This window comes from Pleurodeles waltl, chromosome 1_1 (genome assembly GCF_031143425.1).
Source record: "Pleurodeles waltl isolate 20211129_DDA chromosome 1_1, aPleWal1.hap1.20221129, whole genome shotgun sequence".
Lineage (NCBI taxonomy): Eukaryota > Metazoa > Chordata > Amphibia > Caudata > Salamandridae > Pleurodeles > Pleurodeles waltl.
Genome location: NC_090436.1, coordinates 357,108,319 through 357,128,428, shown reverse-complemented (window position 1 = coordinate 357,128,428; position 20,110 = coordinate 357,108,319).

Genomic DNA, 20,110 nt, shown 5'->3' with positions numbered 1-20,110 from the left:
GATCAGCTGAAAGAGAAACACAGAATGGTATCAATTAGATGTAGGAGGCACTGTTGTACGTATCTTTGATGGCAGTAGTTGTGTTGTATTGTCTGTGACTATTTTGTGTACTAATGTGACAACCTATGGTTGTTGGTGGAAACTTTGGCATTGTTTTTTTTCCTTGGCTGAGCAAGTGTTTGTTGTCTAACTGTTTGTCAGCAGGATGTATTGGTTTCTCAAGTACAGTGTGCCCTCCCTTGCATTGTGACTTGTGACACAGGTGTCCGTGTGTCCTCACTGGGGGTGTGATGATAGTTCCATGCAGAGTTGAAACATGAAAGGGTATTAGAAACGTTCATATGAACATACCCAGGCCATCCCATCCCTTAAAAGTTATGCATTGTATTAGTGTACAGGTTATTGTGAGACTTCCAATTTGCAAGGTGACATTTAGGCAACCACAGTCATGAATGTCTTCACACTAAGCTGTGGAGTAAATTCAAATGTGTGAGAGGTTCAATGGTGCTTGTGACACATGGCTAGTGATGTGAGTACCTCAGTGTGTTCCTGTCTAGGTGTTGCTATTGTGGTGTATGTGTTGTTTATCCTAGAGGGTTTCTGTGCAGTGAGTATATAAGTAGATTTTTGTCCTTACCAACAAGTAGTCCATTGCCATACCGTCCATCCTGGAAGTGTTGGTTGATGGTGCAGTGACGGAAGATGAATGCGTCATGTACACTCCCAGGATATTTAGCCACAATGTTGCTGATCAGTCCTTGGTGATCGACTATGGCCTGCACGTTGATGGAATGTGTGTGCTTCCTGTTGCGGTAGAGGTGTTCAGTCGCAGCAGGTGGCACAAGACGTACGTGTGTGCAGTCGATTGCACCAAGGACGTGCGGAAAGCCACTGATGGCGTAGAACCCCTGTTTTGTTTCCTGCTGCTTCTGCACTGTGTTAGGGAAGCAGATGTGGCGGGGTGTCAGTCCAATGATGGCATCCAGTACTTTAGGCAGGAATGCGGAGAAAGATGGTTGTGAGATTCCACCAACCAGGGCACCAGTTGTCTGAAAGGAGCCACTTGCCAGCATGTGAAGTACGGCAAGCAGCTTTGTTTCTGTTGGGATAGTGCGTGGAGTCACTAAAGTGGGGGCCAATTGCTGTTCAATATTTGCCAGCAGCTGCTGAATGGCCTGCCAGTTCAACCGGTACCTCTGGATGATGTCTCTTTCCCTGAGGCCATGCAGGGTTGTTCTTGGGCGGAATATCCTGTCCTGCCTTCTGCGCTGTCTTTGGGGTCCCTGCTGTTGTTGTTGTGGCTGCTGTTGTTGCTGCAGGGCTCTGCGTCTACATGCACGTTGAAGAAAAAGCACCTCCATGTCTCCCTGTTGCTGCTCTGCTGCTCTGCTGCTCTGTTGTTTGTTCTGTGTGTTCTGATTAAGTACAGGTGTGTTTGCCCCATTTTAACGCCTGCCCTGACCCAGGCGTTAAAATTTCACGATATTCGTGCTTTGCGCCATTTTTTTGCGCCGCCTGCCGCGCGGGAGTGATTTTTGCCCTGGAGCATAAATACCATGCACCGCTATGTGCGTCTGTTTTTGGACGGGAACGCCTACCCTGCATGTCATTAACGCAGGGCGGGGTGCCGCTTCCAAAAACTGGCGCACATAGCGCCATTTTCCTGGTGCGCCGGATCGGGCGTCAGGGTTTAAATATGGGGCAACGTTTGCGCTGAAAGTGCATCAAAATTTTTGACGCACATTCGGCGCAAACGGAGTATAAATATGCCCCTTAATCTGGTGGATTTGTGTATGTGGCTGTATTATGTAGGATTGGTGTGTGTGTGTCATAATATGGTGAATGGATATTCGCCAGCAGGGCGGTAAGTTGGCGGCCGTCAGCGTGGCGGGTAAGTGGGATTTACCGCCAATGTCATAATGAGGGCCATAGTCACCCAAGGAAACCTTCCAAGGAAAACTGGGAACCAAGGCAAGAAACATTAAATCAACATTAAATCACTCCGAATGAGACTCACAGCTATCCTGAGGGACATAAATTCACCCCTATGGAGACTAAGGCCCATATTTATACTTTTTGCTGCAAAACTGAGCAAACGCAGTTTTGTGGCAAATAGTATAGCGCCGGCTTGCGTCATTCCAAAGCGCCATCCGGGTGCCAAATTTATGGAATCCTGCAAGCCGGTGCTCAGGGTGGGCTAGCATCAGAAAAAATTACATTAGCCGGGTGGGGGTGGCGGTACAGGTGAAGGGGGTTTTGCCTCAAAAAATGACGCTAGGATAGTAAGAGGCTAAAAAAATGCCATTAACCAGCCTAGCGTAATTTCCTGACGCAAAACCATCCATGCCACATGACTCCTGTCTTATAAAAGTCAGGAGTCATGCCTACTATCCCAATGGCCAGCACTGGGAACTAGGGTCCCCTTTGCATGGCCATTGCACCCAGTGCAACGCAGGGGGCCCATGTCAGGGCCCCCAATGGCACTTACATTTTTGTTTTTTAAATACATACCTTTAGTTACCCTAATTACCTGGGATGGGGTCCCCCAACCTCTGGTGTCCCTCTGGTGTGGGTGGGGGTGTTCCTGAGGCTTGAGGTGGGCACCTGTGGACCCATTCCCTGGTGTTTAACAATGGAATTGGTCCACAGGTCCACTAACGCCTGGTCTGACCCAGGCGTTAAATAATGGTGCAAAGTAAGCTTTGCACCATTATTGAGCCCCTCCTTCCACTCGCCCGTCATTTTAGCACAGGGGGATAACTATGGGGCTAGCACCATTTTTTAGATGGGAACACCTACCTTGCATCTCATTGATGCAAGGTAGGTGCACACATCCAAAAAATTGTGCTAACTCCAATATTTTGATGCTAGAGGTGTCTAGCGTCAAAATATAAATATGGATTTAAGTTTGCACCGAATTTGCATTAAAAAAATTATGCAAATTTGGCACAAGCATAGTATAAATATGCCCCTAACAGGCTTTCCAAAAGACCTCCTATCACACTCTCTCAACACTGATTCTGAGTTGAGGAACTTTCGCACTTGAGTAACCCAGTTAGCCATAGTCTTCCATCCCCAGCCTCGGGATGCAGTAGTTGCAACGAGTCTCGGAAGGGGATCAGAGAAAACTGTGAGCCTGCAGCATGTGCTTAGTACAAACCAAAAAAGGATATGCAAATCAAGCTCCCACTGTTTCCATGGGTTCTCTTCTACATGGTTTCAGATTTTGCTGCAGCCTCTTCCTAATGCATTCACAAAATTTTACCCACCCTACGTTCGTTGCTTCCTCCGGTGAAGGACTCTGTCTGTCCTCTTCCATTTTAAGGGCCGAGCGGGCAAGCGCTCTGGCCTGTTGTAATGTATCTGTGGACTTTTAACCACGCCTATGTCACGCCCATCACTATCACTTGTTCATGGGCTTACCTTTTAAAATGCCCTTGATTTCATTTGTGAAAGGCATGCATCCATCATGCCTTTTCCGGTGCTTAGCCCTCCTCGAGAGCACCGACCAACTACTGAAAACATATGACGCTCCATGTTTTCTGTATGGTTTCTGGACTACTTTTTTTATTTCGTAGGCAGCGCGATCTCCCTGGGCTGTAATCAAGCGCTTTTCATAACTACCAGTTTAATTCTATTGTTTTTTCTAGCGCTCCTTCGCAAATTCAGGGTTTACACAGCATGATCGCTCTCAGTTTTTTAAAATTATTTTTTTGTAATTCAGTGCATTCTTTCGTGGCCTTTTGGACCCTGTCTGTTATATTATTTTTATCTTGTGGTTGATTTTTCAGGGTTTTCTGTACTGTTCTTTCACTAGCAGGTTATGATCCTGCCCTTTGCCAACATTCACCAAACTCTCTCCTCAGAGGCATGTTTACCCGTTGTATGATGCAGTGGTATAATTGTGCTGCTCTGGTGTCTGCTTCTTTTGGTTGTTGGACTGAGTTACCACCGCCCTTTACTCCTAGAATCGGCGCCTTCTTAACTAACTGTCACCTGAAGCTTACTTATGCTTGGCTCCAAACACAGGCGCTTGCGTTCTACTTATCAACAGCAGGTACAAACCAGTCCTGGGTGACAGGCTGTCTTTGCTCATTCCTATATCCCTGTAAAATAGAAATGTTTCTGTTGTTAAACTTGCTAATCGTCTTCCTTTGGAATTTGTGCCTTCTTGAATCGTGAATACTTCTCCCACCGTTAAGAGGCTGCACAATATTATCTTGTGTAGCTCAAGGAATACACTGTCATGCCTGAATGCTATGCCAATACTGACAGCTAGATAGAACATCATGAGCACATCGGTTATATGATTTATGTGGTTAATTATTTTAGATATGTAATTGAATTCAGTAAGTGCCATGTAGTGAAGGGATTTTAATCTATGTTGGAGTCAAAGTAGGCAGATGTAAGATTAATTCCCTGCAGGCTCCAAACCATCCATACTGCTTGTGTTTCGATAGTCTCCTGGTGTGCCTTCCCTATGAACAGGGTCAAACTGGCCAATAGGGCAATCAGGCAGTGCTCAATGCACTGGTCTGACAGTCATTCCAAAAGACCTCCTATCTCCCTCACTCAACACCGATTCTGAGTTGAGGAACTTTGGCACTTGAGTAACCCAGTTAGCCACAGTCGTCCATCCTCAGCCTCGGGATGCAGTAGTTGCAACAAGTCTCAGAAGGGGAGCAGAGAAAAATGTGAGCCTGCAGCATGTGTTTAGTGCAAACAGAAAAAGGATATGCAAATCAAGCTCCCACTGTTTCCTTGGCTGTGTTTTGTTTAGCAATTTATGGGCCTGTTTTTGGCCAGGTAGGCCAGTTTTTAGGTCAAGACCTTTTATAAGTATTGTAGGCTTTAAATCATGCCCACCTCACGCCCATCACTTCAACTCGTTCATGGGTTTGCCTTTCAAAAATCCCTTGATGTCATTGGTAATTGCTTTACGTTTGTCCTGCCTTGATACAGTTTTTCTCACCCCTCGCAGACTGCTCACTTACATGGATATTGCATGATTGCCAATGTACTTCAATGTGGAATAACTATTTCTTTTATCTCTCCCCTTTGTGCTGTATGTCAGCCATGGCACACTCAGTCACAACAACTTGAAGTCGGTCAGCCGTATTGGAGCACTGGTCATATTGTTCACAGTTACCTAATTGGAGTAATTTCCTGTGGCTCTCCCCTTAAAACACTTGAAATTGGTGAATGCTTTATGAAAACAGAAATCCTCAAAGCGAAAGCTGCTCTACTGGCACAGCGGGACAGAGATGCTACAATATTCACTGCACTTGGGAAAACATGCCCCATAATGCTTTGCAAGCATTCTTTTTCAAAATTTTTTGCTCATAACGCAGCCTGTCATGGTCCTAGGGCAATGGAACCACCACCAAAATGTTCATGGTAGCTCTTTCTGTCTACATCATCTTTGGGGGCCACACTAGGTTAGTGGGACCCCAAAATAAAAACCCCTCCTACCACTCAGTGTCTTTTAAGTTTTCTAATGGCTATAACTTTTGTTTTACAGCTGAGTGAAGTTTAGGTTTAAAGGTCTTGTTTGTAACGTCATTGCAGTAGGCCTGCTATCTCTCAAAATGTTCTCTAGGGACTAAGTAGATGGTCACACTGCATTACTTTCTCCTAATTGTTTTCATGGGGTTATCCCCTCATAATATGGTTAAATGACCATGTTTCTTACAAATTATATTTTTGTTATGGTGCCCTCTAGGGGCTTTTTGAGCATTACAGTCTAATGCCAAAAGCTTTTCTGTCAAAGGTTCATAAGAAAATTGTGTATGTTTTAATAATCTCTCCTTATTACAGTTATGACCATGATTCAGGCCAACTTAACATCCTCATTGCACTATGACTGTTTCAACACTCTTGATAAGTTTGGGTGGCCTTTCTAGTTTATTTCTCTTGTTACTCCTCTGTGGTTGTCTTGTGTCTTTTTTGGGGGAATTTTGTTAGCCAGCCAGCGAATCTGATGGTGGGGTGGTGAAAGTGGTATTCTATTGGAATTAGCATGGCAGATTTAAATTAGTATGCTAAATGACTTTTTTGCTGCAGATAGAGAAAGAAGGTAAATGGAAGTGCTTTAGTTATATGCAGGTCCACTGGAATTATATAGTAGGAAAAGACAAAATTATGAGGCAGGGCTGACCAATTTATATGGCAAGAAAAGTCTAGTTATGAAGTTACAATGCTAGTAGCTCCAACTCAAGCAAAAGCGAGACCCATTGTATTATAAATGCTTGTTTTGGTTTGGAGGCATACTGCCTGCTGCTCCCACTCCATGTTCCTCATCTGCCAGTACTGGTCAGGAACCACATGGATGAAAAAAAAACATAAAGGAGCAGCAAAATATCTTCCCTCTGCAGGCCCATCTGCATGTATGACATGGGGACACACACATATACTTTCAGAGGTATAAAATCCAGTGTCTGCTTGCCTGGAAATGTTTTATCTGTCATAAATCAAATGACAATTTCACTTATTTCTATTTTCTCACCTCATAATTAATGTATGCGGCCTCCTGTATCGCTGTGCCACCCCCCACAGCAAGTCTGGGCTTGGTGATATGGGGAGGGAGGGACGTCTTAACTTCAGTAAATGTAAAATTTCCAGGCTGGCTTCAATGTTGATGTGGCCAGAGTCTTGAAGGAGGCAGCAGGGTGCTGAGGGGAGGTGGGCAATTGATAGATGATAGAATTCTGGGATTTACAACACGTGCTTCAGGACTGTATGCCTAGCCAAGAACCTATGTCATTCTGAGGATGGGCTTCACTGTTCACTATGCAGCTGAGGCACGGAGTGACTACTTCTAGGAGATGTCACATCACGTCTCCGATTACTCTCACTATTGACACAGCACATGAAGCATGTCACTACCATGAATGACTGAGCTTTGATGGGTGCAACTCTAGCACAGGCGGCCAACAGGGGCACAGGAGAGAGGTTGTCAATGGGCTACCTCTGTCACCCATGGGAGGGACTGATACCCTAAAAGAAGTGCTGATGTGGCCCACCACCACCCAATGGCACACATCAACCACTGGGAGTGTATATAAAGTGCTGTACTATATGAGAACAGGAATTCATGTTGGATGCCCTAAGTGTGAATGGTGCACAAGACTTGGAAAGCCTGTCAGAGAGGGAGGTAGATTGTAAAAACATTTGTTATACCCTTTGAAGAGACCAGGCTTCTTTGAAAGGAAAAAGGGAGACAGATGCACATTTGTTGTGCAGGGACAGTTCCTCTTCCCTCCCTGCATTATTCTTACCGCAGAGGTGATGCTCCCAGCAAGTTGAGGGGAAGCGGAGTAAATAAACCTCTCCATCCTTTGGGCTTTCTTTGGGGTCTCCATAACAGGGAGCTCCCAGCACTATACAGTCTGAAAGAATACACAGCCTGTCAGGAATCGACTGAAACCGATCCCAGAGGTGGACCAGTAGAACACACATTCATATCAGTAATGGATACCTAATGAGCAGAAACCTGTGTCATTTTGCCAGTCTTTGTAGTGACTCAGTCATCAAAGGGGCTAGAAATTAATTATCATTTATTGTATTAGTATTTTGTTTAATGCACAGCAAATGCTGGGGTCCAGCTTCTAGGCGCAGCACATATATTTGACAAAAAAATCAGTTTATTACGATAAATATTTGATAATTTTAAGCAATTCCAAATATCCTTGTAGCAATCTCTTTAAAGTAGGGAAGAGCAACGTAAAAAGGAGGTAAGAGGTGCCAGTTAAACACTGATAACAATAAACAATCAAGTGTATTTGTGGCAAGGGAGGACTAAGGATACAGAGGATGTAAACTGGGGCAGGGATGACGAATGAGAGGGGCGTCAGAACGTACTGACAGTAGGAAGGCTATTGTCATACATTATTGTTTGATAGATTGTATTCTATTTGTATAGTTGAATTTCTGACGTAGAATTGATGAATAATTATTGTCTTGAGAGTAGAAGTTGTTTTAGTGTTTTTTTTAATAATATGTTGAAATTTGATGACCTGATTTCTATGGAAAGTCTGTTCGTTCCAGAGTTTTTTCCCAAATTTTAGGGTTTTACTTCGAAATCTTGTTAGTCTCCATTCTGGGAGGATCAGTTTGTTCTCAGAAGTGCGGTGTAGTACCACTGATGTTTGATGGAACTTGAAGAGGTCTGATAGATATCCAGGAGGTTTTGCGTTGATGGCTTGCCACATACGACAGAGGAGCCTGTGTTGTAAATGATGTTCAATGATTATCTCTAGACACATGTGTGCCCTGAACCATGGCTGTTTTTCTTCAATCTGAATATTTTCCTTATGGCCCAACTTTGAACAGGCTGAAGTTTTGCAATGTCTTCTTTTAGGAGATTTAGGTATACCGCAAAACAATAATATACCGTTGATTGGACAACTGCTTGGACCAGTAGTTTTCTGTGTTGAATGAATAGGTAAAGGCTGATTTTAGATATGGCATATAAGTTGCAGTTTGTTGATTTTATGGTTGCTTAAATTTGAGGGTTGAAAGACAGCTGTGCAAATAGGACTCCAAGGTTGAGCACCACATCTACTGGGATACGGAGCTGGTCAAGTGAAGGAGTGGAGGCATCTTGGTCTGTTGTTTTGAGCAAGGTCAAACAATGGTGTGTTTTAGAGTATTCTTTTTTTAAAGGAATAATGCCATGCTGGTAATATCATTGACTAAGGCTTCAGTGTTTGCTTTTATGAGTTTGGTGGGCCATACATCTAAAATTGAACCAGATAGTTTAATTTTTGATACTCTTTTGATGATGTCTTTACATGAAAGTAGCGCAAATAAATTGAAATTGCAGTGAATGTGACTAGAGGGAGCAGACTGTTCACCAGAGTAATTGGTTGAGCACCAGAGCCAGGATCTCTGATTGTTGGATTCCACATCAGGGGATCAGCTTGACTAAGATCCATGTAAGAGAAGTCATAGATTGCCTGGGTAAGGAAACACTGCCAGCTAGAGAAAGGAGGTAGCTGGACTGTAACCCTCAGAACAGAAGTCTGCTTTGTGATATTGTTAGCCTGCTCCTTTTTCACCTTGCTGGAGAAGCTGCATTTGCCTTGAGGGAAGATGCTAAACTTGCATGGAAAAATGTGCTGGAAGAATGCCCTGTAGGATGAAACCATCTGTAAGAAATTGGGTTAATTGTTGATGCGGGTGAAAATCCTTCACAAGCATCAACCACAAGCCTTGTCACGGTGACCCTCAAATGTCACTAAATTAATTTGGGCCCAAACCTCTGGTAACTTGGCTCAAAAGCAATCAGGCTTCCATTTGAGGAAATTGTAATGTAAATATGCAGCACTCAAACAGTAATAAGGTGAAAACACAAAACAAGAAAAATGCAACCCAAATTTAGACTTTTTAATAAATAAAACGAGATCAAAATGACAAACATCCAGTTACTAAAACTGGAGCTATGCTGTTTCAAAGTTTTAGGTGAGAATAGCACCTAAAAGCACGAAGTGCCACTTATGGTCATCTGGTTTTGCTAGACCAGAGGAAAGTCACTAGTTCAGGCTGACCGTGATAAATCACAGGCCGGATACAGAGACCAGGCTACTCCCACTGTAAAAGTTACCTTCTCAAAGTCCGGCACGAAGAGTTCAGTTCATAGTGGAGAAGGCCGCGAGGAGCAGGGAGAGCAACGCAAATTACTGTCACTGTAGCATGATAGAGCAGGCCCGGCATCACGGATGGTCATCGCTGTGGGTCAAAAAAATCCAGTTGGGCATCATGGATGGTTGTTGCTGGAGCTTTGCATTGGCGGTCACTGTGGGCCATTGTTGCTGTAGCGCAAAGTACAGGTCTCACATTGCCAGTTGTTGCAGGCAGTCACTGTACAGTGAAGAGTCAGGTTCACTGGAGCTTCACATTGGTGGTCATCAAAGCCGACAGAGACTTGGCATGAATGGAGCCCTTCGCGGTCACAAACAGCCCAAGACTTCAGAATTCCTCCTTTCCTTACAGAGGAGTGTACTCTGATGCCAATTAAGGGTCCAGGACATGTGGAGGCACCTCTTGTGGATCAGGGACATAGTCTAGCAGAGGCCAGCAGGGCTCAGGCAGCTCCAGTTGCAGCAGGTCAGCTGGGCAGTTTTAGGGAAGCCTCTGGAGCTTGTGTCCCTGTAGCTCAAAACAGCTCAAAATGCCAACTGACCTTCGCAGTCACTCAGGTTAGCTTACACAGAGAATCTTCTTTCACAGAGAACAAGGTAAGTCTCAAGCAGGAGGGTTGTCCACATGTTTAGTGGTGTACTGAACAGGTGGTTCAGGAGGTCCATTGTATATACTTGGTGTGAGTTTTGAAGTGAAGGGTGACATCCTGGCTACCCCCACATCTAGTTTTGGAAAGTTCTCCCCATTCACCTGAAATTACAATTCATTTGAGTCCAAACTTGACATTCCTATCTGTTCCCAATCAAAGGTTAGCACGTATTATATGTAACAAGGTAGCTAAATGCTATCCAATTGGAGAGATATGACTGCAGTAGTGAAAAATGAATTTAGGTATTCAGTACTAGGACACGTAAAACTTAAAAAACATGTTCTACATTTTAAATACAATGCTCTCTGCCCTGTTGCCTGTTTAGGGCCTATCTTAGGGGTGACATATGTTTTAAAAAGGAACTTTTAGGCCTGGCAAAAGGCTTAGTTATGTAAATGGTAGTCCGCACATCCACTGTAATCAGATACTTCACCATGGGGCATGTGACTTGGATTAGCGTCATGCTACTTTAAAAGGGAATTGGTTGCACTTGATTTCATTTAAGGAGGGTTAATCACGAGGCGGTTTGTTCTGGTCAGCCCACACATCAGAGTTATTGTTGTTTCCAAAGGTTAGGGTTCACATTTGTTGTTTAAGGTGTCATAGCATGAGCACATCACAGTGGTAAGATCACAGGAGTGCGTTTTGTTTTTGGGTGTGAAACAGTTTTCTTTTTAAGTCTTATTGTGCTGCATGGGGTATATTTTTTAGCACGCTGGGAACAGTACTTACCGAGGATTTAGTATGTAAGTGTGTTTTGTATTTTAATGGGTTGTAATGGAATACACCTGTGGAGTAATATTTTGAGTTATTTCACGTGATTAACACATTGCACATAAGGTTTGGGGTGTCAAATTAATCATTGGTCTAATTGTTCATTAATGTGAGATTCGGTTTCTGCTGGTTCGTATGTGCCATTGTCTACAATACAGTCACTCCTGAAGAAGGGCTTAACGCCTGAAATGCATTAGATGTACAACATTAATTTACTTGAATTGTGCATTTGGACATACAGTAGAAAATGCATGGCACAACACTTTACATGCATTTGAATATCAGAATCATGAAGTCTGGTTAAAAAATTGAAGAAACATGAAGATAAATAATTGAACAAAATGGATTACAGCGGATGAGGTTTGGTGATTAAAATGAGTTAAGGTGATGATGGTCACACTTTGGCATGGTTGTCGCATTCTGAGTCTTTAAAAAAGGTTTATTTAGCCAGGTCGAATTGTCAGTTTAAAACCTTGGCAGGCCTGAGGCATGTTTTAAAGGGCTACTTAAATGGGTAGCATAATAAATACTACGAGCCCACTAGTAGCATTTCACTTACCAGCCCTAGGGACATGTAGTATCATGTAGTACGGACTCATAAGTGAATTAAAGTTGCCCATTAGACCTGGCATCCTTGGCGTAGTCGCCCTTGTCTTTTTTGCCTCTGCTTCCCATGTTGTGACTATGTGTTGGACTTTGTTTTTACTGGTTTTGGTACTCTGAGCACTTTACCACTGCTGACCAGTGGTAAAGTGCTCCCTGTGTAAATTTGCATGTGTAGTTGGCTTTTCCATGACTGGCATATTTGATTTACTAGTAAGACCCTAGTAAAGTGCACTAGAGATGCCCAGGGCTTGTAAATCAAATGCTACTAGTAGGCCTGCAGCACTGATTATGCCACCCACATGAGCAACCCTGTAAACCTGGCTCAGACCTGCCATGCAGTGTCTTTGTGTGCAGTTTTAAACTGCAAATTTGACCTGGCAAGTGTATCCACTTGCCAGGCCCAAACCATCCCTTTTTATACATGTAAGGCACCCCTAGGGTAGGCCCTAGGTCGCCCCATGAGCAGGGTGCAGTGTATGTTACAGGTAGGACATGTGCTGGTGTGTTTTCACATGTCCTAACAGTGAAATACTGCCAAATGTGGTTTTCACTGTTGCAAGGCCTATCTCTCTCCTAGGTTATTATGGGGGCTGCCTCTAAATAACTTTCAAGTGCAGTTTTTCTTTGGAATCAGATAGAGATTTGGAGTTTGGTGTCTCTGAACTCACAATTAAAAAATATAACTTTTGGTAAAGTTGGTTTTTAAATTGTCTGTTTGAAAATGCCACTTTTAGAAAGTGGGCATTTTCTTGCTTAAACCATTCTGTGACTCTGATTCCAGATATCAAGTTGCCATGGCCCAACTCTCTCTTCCTTTTTGAATGCACTTTTCTATGATATCATGGGTAATCAGATGGGGTATGAGCCAACTATGCCCCTAGTCAAAAGTCTTGAGGTTATGAACGATTGAAAACCCACTGAATGAATTCAAGATTTTTTTTATTTCAATTCAGACATGGCTCTTAAACATTTGATCCAAGAGTCTTTAACTCCAAGGTTATTTATTGATGTCCAATTCAAACAAACGTCATGGATGATTGAGACAAAAAGCCAGAGAGCCGACACGTGTTTCACTACCTCTGGTGGGTCTATCTGGGGCTTTTGTCAAGGCTGCAAGTTGTAGATGGTAAGGGTTCAATATGTTAAAAGGCTATTAAAAGAGCTAAGAGCTTCGTGTCATTCATATTCGTTTATGTAACTAAGGGAGGAAAGAGTCCCAAAAGGTACTCAGTGAATTTGGTGCAGATATAAGAAGGTGTGATTGAGGGCATCCCCTGGTGAAGGTGAAATCCAAGAGAAGAGGCAAAAAGAACTCCAATGTTAATGTTGAGTTAGATGTGAAAGAATAAAATCAAAATGATGATTCTCTTTATTAGTTTTAGCTAGGTCATGCATGCCTGAATGTGCTATTGGTTAGTAAGACAGATGCTAGCGAGGAATGATTAGTAACCTGTACATACCCCACCTGATTACTCACGATATCATAGAAAAAGGCACTCAAAAAGGAAGAGAGAGTTGGGCCATGGCAACTTGATATCTGGAATCACTTTCTCATCTCTCTACCACTAAGTCCCTTAACCTGTAACCTTATGTTGACTAATAAGAACATGATGGATCACTATAATAGATGTGAACAAAGAAACAGCCCTCTAAACCAAGTATTTAACACAACAGGTGCTGGCGTACATCGGTCTAATGCTTCAAACCCTCTGCCAAAAATACCTTCCAGGCCTTGGAACGAGCTGTCAAAAAAGAGACTTCCAAATGGTGGGAGGCAGCCTCACTAAAGAAATATGTTGAACATAACCTTATACCAAGAGGCCTTAGAATTTTGATCTTTCCACCTATTGACACTACCTCCCACAAGAGGCTCGAATAATGGGAAGCCAACTTACAGACAGCCTCAAACAACATGCTACAACAATTACTTGAAATAGCGCAAGAGGAATTTGAAAAATATTGGGACAACGTAGACACACTTAACAGACAAATTGAAGAAGCAAACTGGGGTGATATCACCAAGAAAAACTATGACATTCTCCACAAAATCATTGATGAATATGAGGAGGACATAATCCAAAGGAAAAATAGAAAATTCCGCTGAGACCTTACTGACTACCAACTTGGCAGAGTCTATACCTTCAGCAAGAAATACGATAACATCAAGCACTTCCACCGAACCATATAGTGGCTCCGGGACTCACTTATCATCAGAGATAGATTCTCCTGAGGAAACAGGAACATGTCAAACAATAAAACCAGGAGTAAATGTTTACGACAAAGCGAGAAGCCACCGTCTGGGTACAGCACAAGACAATCGCACAAGACCACCAAGTTCCATAACCCCAGAACCCAGTACATCGGGCATATAGACACGGGCATGCAGCAAAGAAGCCAGAAACAAAATCTAAACAATGATTTGATTGTCAACTTATCTGATACAGCTCTCTCAAAACCTTAATTGGAGATCCTAACCAAGGGTCTCTCTTTATGCCCCACCTGAAATTGGGACTTAGTCCAAACAAACATCGATTTGTTTAAATTCACTAGGATATTGAAACTTCAATCTTTCTTTGCTACCCAGGAACGAGATAAAACTAAACCCCCACAACAATATATTACAATTGATCTTACAGTCCAAGACCTAACAACCATACAACTACTTAGCAACCTCTCCAGCACTGAGGAATATGAACAATCATTTACAGAGATAGCACTGGAACTCAATGTTGACACATCACATACCAAACAATCTAGGTTACTGATGAAATCTACTTTCACACCTATATTACCACCAGGCAACACAATTGACCTTTTTTCACAGCTATGATGGAGGACCTAGATCGGGAATATCAGAAATACATACAAAAACAAAAATATCTTCCCTTGAATACCAATTTCAAACAATGGCAGGCAATACTTGAATTACAAGCAGATAAGTTTCTGATAAAGGAAGCAGACAAAGGGGGCAACATTGTCATTCTCAACTAGAGACTATCTTCAAGAGGCATATAGACAAATCAACAATACTATATGCTATATTCTCACACACAATCCAACCCAGGAGGTTCAAGATTAATTATGGGAATTACTGGAACACTGGTACTCAAGGTAAATTCTTACCCAGGAAGAGAGGAACGTCCTATTTATCAAACACCCAACTACACCCATCCTATATCTTCTTCCAAAAATACACAAGGTGGACCATCCACCTAAAGGTAGACAGATTATCTCAGGCATAAACTCAATCTCCTCGAACCTGGGCATTCTTATTGACTCTGAACTACAACTCATTATGAACAATCTACCTTATTACATTAAGGCTACAAAGGACATACTTCAGAAACTTTGGAATATTGATTGGCAACCAGACTATGGTGGTCATTCTGACCCTGGCGGTCTTTGACCGCCAGGGCGGAGGACCGCGGGAGCACCGCCGACAGGCCGGCGGTGCTCCAATGGGGATTCCGACCGCGGCGGTAAAGCCGCGGTCGGACCGGCACCACTGGCGGGGTCCCGCCAGTGTACCGCCGCCCCATTGAATCCTCCGCGGCGGCCCACTTGCTGCACCGCCGCGGGGATTCCGACCCCCCCTACCGCCATCCAGATCCCGGCGGTCGGACCGCCGGGATCCGGATGGCGGTAGGGGGGGTCGCGGGGCCCCTGGGGGCCCCTGCAGTGCCCATGCCACTGGCATGGGCATTGCAGGGGCCCCCGTAAGAGGGCCCCTACATGTATTTCACTGTCTGCTGCGCAGACAGTGAAATACGCGACGCGTGCAACTGCACCCGTCGCACAGCTTCCACTCCGCCGGCTCGATTCCGAGCCGGCTTCATCGTGGAAGCCTCTTTCCCGCTGGGCTGGCTGGCGGTCTGAAGGCGACCGCCCGCCAGCCCAGCGGGAAAGTCAGAATTACCGCCGCGGTCTTTCGACCGCGGAACGGTAACCTGACGGCGGGACTTTGGCGGGCGGCCTCCGCCGCCCGCCAAGGTCAGAATGAGGGCCTATATACTTGTAACCATAGATGTGGTCTGTCTTTATACCTCAATAAAACACCAAGATGGCATTGATGCAATACGGAGATGTTTATCTACTAGATCAGTACACCTTCTTGAAAGAAATGAGATGATCATAGCCATTTTGTCCTTCTGCCTCGGGAATTTTTTTTTCCTCTTTAAAGGGGACTGCTATCTTCAGCAACAAGGGACCACGATCTTTATGGGAGAAGTAGAAAGACACTTGCTTTGGAATGAAAATGCAGATGATTTTTCCCAACATCTGATCTTCTGGGGACGATATATTGACGACATTCTCCTTATATGGCAAGGCCAAGAATCTCTTCTTCAACTTTTCTTACGTACACTCACATCTAGCAAGTGGGATATTGAAGTGACCCATCAAATCTCAAGGTAATCACTTGATTATTTGGATCTCACTCTCTATATAGACCAGAACCAGCTGCATACACGGTTCCATAGAAAAACAACAGCGGCCAACTCTATTCTTCATGCAATCAGTTGCCACCCACAAATTACAATACCCAATATCCCAACTAGGGAATACAGACGGGCCAGACGCAATTACAGAAGTATAGAAAACTATGAGACAGCAGCGTCAGAATCTTCAGAACGTCTTTCTAGAAGAGGGTACAATACCTCTGGATTGAACCGCACCAAAGAGCACTTTGTCAAAATTGACTGTAACGTTCTTCTGAACAAGGGCAAATGAATTACTGACCAGACATCTTTCCACTTCATCACCCAATTCCATAATGCCCAACATGATATTCATAAATTGCTTGGTATTTACTTACAAAAAAATCCCTCAATCGCACAGAATATACAACCCGTCCCACAGATGGGCTTCAAAAGAGCACAAAATCTTAGAGACAAAATATGCTTCTCATTTTTCCAAGAAAAGAAAACTGTTAAACACTTCTTGAAACAATCCACAGGATTCTACACCTGTACTAATTGCTCTATATGTAAACTGGGCTTATCCAAATCCAAAGAAATTGCCTTTAATGGACAACATTTCACTATACGTGACTTCATCAACTGTGAGAGCACCAATACAGTGTATCTCATTACCTGCCCCTGTAACAGATCTTATATAGGCAGCACAAATAGAGCACTAAAAGTGAGAATACAGGAGCGATATCGAAATATACAAAAGGACGATGTAAGACTTCCATTAGTTGAACACTTCGTAAAATATCACCCCTTCACACGTACTTTTACATTTTATGGCATACAAAACTCAAATAACATCCTCGAGTTGGGGACCTCGCATTAAAACTACGACAGTGCAAAGGTACTCTTATTATCCAGTTTGACACAGTTCGATGAGGACTCAACAAAGATGCAGAATGTCACTATTGGCTCCTCTGAGGACGTTATAGATTTGAATATGTAACCTATTGAAATATCTTCACATTGTTTTTGTTTGCTTGTTTTTGTTCACTTGTCTTTTTAATCTTTTACCTTTGCATGGGTTGAACTAACAGTACATCAGGACAATTATGGAGTAATATCTCCTTCATCATTTATAAACACAGCCAGAATTTCTACCCTATCTCATATAAATACTAATACTCCAATATTAGAATTGGGATGGCTTAGGAAGGCTAGTTACCATATTGGTAGAGTTCCTAACCACAACACTGTATGTGTCTATGTACTCTTTACTTCTGAATATCTTAAAGAGAGCCACAGGAAAAAACAGTTCGAGCCGTGAGCTCAATAAGTATTTATATGGAGGTAGATTTTCACACTGGATATCCAATCTTTTAATAGGACTACACACCATTAACACTTTTTACACCCCATTAGTTAGACCGTTTTCTCCATCTGCCTTTACAACATCCTTCCAATATGGCCGCGGATACCATTGCCCTTTAACCTGACTTCCCCTCGGGGCTTTAACAATAACTAAAACATCTTTATTAGTGGTTATAACTAAGCATAATATTATATACTCCCGACAGGGCAGGCATGTACATCCGTACCATGGTGATACCAGTTATGTCTTAGCCTGTTTGGTCTATTTGAAACACAAGAAAACTATTGAAACATGGCCACGGTCTTCATGCCTTTATTCACTTGTTACTTGGGGCCCTAATAATAAAAGAAGGACAATGCATAGGAATATAACAAATATGGCGCCGGCCTGAAATGCCGGTATTGCGACATGGGATTCATGCCAGGACTTAGATCTTGTGACATTTTCACCTATGAACGGGTAAGTGGCCCGATACAAAGGGCCCAGAACGCATAACTTCTCAGTTACCCCCTCGTTTCTATATGAATAGAATAATAAGTCAGTCTGTTGACACAGCCATACTCCACTTTGCACTTTCCATTACAATTTTCTTACTTTTAGAAAACAATTGACCAATTGTCGATTCCCTCTAAGCGAGCAGCAATCCCATTTACGTTGTTAACAATAATCGAGACACTGCTCTCGATAAACTTTAGACTATCTACTAATCTAAAAGCCAACCTAAGCTTCACCTGAGAGATACGACTGTTAGTGAACTTATTACTACGTGAAAATACTCCCTCCAGGGCTGCCCTGTAACATAATATATGTACAACAGTTGTTCATGAATATATCAGTATGCACAAACATTCTTTAGAATGATTAACTTTAGACTATCTACTAAACTAAAAGCCAGTCTATGCTTCACCTGAGAGATAAGATTGTTTGTGAACTAATTACTACTTGAAAAGACTTGTCACCACTCTTTGACATACCTAACTGTAATAAGATGAGATGTATAGAGCCTTCAAGCCACTATACTTTATACAATATTATTTTCTCTAACAGATTGAATATAATGACCTACCAATAAGTGTTCCTAATAATGGAGTTGCTGTGATTACATTTACTAGGTATGAGTTGTCTCTATATGTCACCCACTGGTTCTATAACAATGATATATTAATCCTGTGACATTGCATCTATAACAGTACAGGTTACTAATCATTCTTCGCTAGCATCTGTCTTACTAACCAATAGAAAATTCAGACGTGCATGACCTAGCTAAAACTAATAAAGAGAATCATAATTTTGATTTTAATCTTTCACGTCTAGCTCACCGATGACATGTGAATTCTTTTAGTCTCTTCTCTTGGATTTCACCTATACTTCTGTTCACAAGGGAATGTCCTTAATTACATATTCTTATATCTTTACTGAATTCACAGAGTACCTCTTGGGACTCCTTCCTCCCCTAGTCACATAAACAAATATGCATAACGCAAAGCTCTTAGCTCTTTTAATAGCCTTTTCACATATTGAACCCTTACCATCTATATCTTCACAGCCTTGAAAAAGCCCCAGGTAGACCCACCAAAGGGGGAGAAAAACGTGTCAGTTTCTGGCTTTTTGTCTCAAACATCCACGGCCTTTGATTGAAATGGACATCAATAAATAACCTTGGACTTTAAGACTCTTGGATCAAATGTTTAAGAAACATGTCTGAATTGAAATAAAAAAACTTTAATTCATTCAGTGGGTTTTCAATCTTTCATAACCATTCTGTGAATGTGCCTGCTTGTGTATTCCCTGTGTGCCTCAGATTGACAATTTGGGCTGCTTATGAATCTCCACTAGACAGGGACACAAAGGGGCTGGGCTGTAGCCTGTATATCCTTATGGGCCATCTGGGCTAGAGTGGAGGGAGGAGTGGTCACTTACTCCTGAATGGGTTTTTGCCTGCCCTCACTCAATGCAGTCTCCAGCCCCCTAGTGGGCGTATGGGGCCACGCCTGGTCAAGACAGGATCTTGTGAGCAACAGAGACTTTCCTTTGACGTTTGCCTACTTCAAAGGCAGAAAAGGGTATAAGTAGTGGACCCAACACCCCAGATTTTCAGACTACATCTGAAACCAAGAAGAGCCTCTGCCAAGGAGAAGAGCTGGAGTAGGAGTACTGCCCCTTTGCCTGTGACTGTGCTTTACTGGGTTGGCCTGCAGTTGCTGCTTCTGCCTGAAAGAAAACAAAGACTAGACTTTGTGGTATATTCCTGCTTGTGAAGAATCTCCAAGGGCTTGGATTAAGCTTGCCTACTGTTTTGAAATCTCAGGACCATCAGAAACGTCCTCTGCCAGCACCTGGACTCTCTGCTGAGACTCCTACCCTGCTATGTGTGCCCTAACCAGTCCCAGGGCCCTTGAAAGATGAAGCTCGTGGAACCGAGGTGTAAATCCATGCACAGGAGCCGTGCGGGGAAACTTTTGTTGCAACACCTGCAACGGGGCTGTAAAAATGACACACCACCTGCCTCGCGACTGAAAATCAATGCACCACCTGCATCGTGGCTGGGAAATTGACGCATCACCTGCATCTGGGCTGGAGAAACGATGCAACACCGCTTGCAGCTGCGGAAAACGCCGCAAACCCCACACAGCGTGGTTTTCTATCACCGTGCAGCTG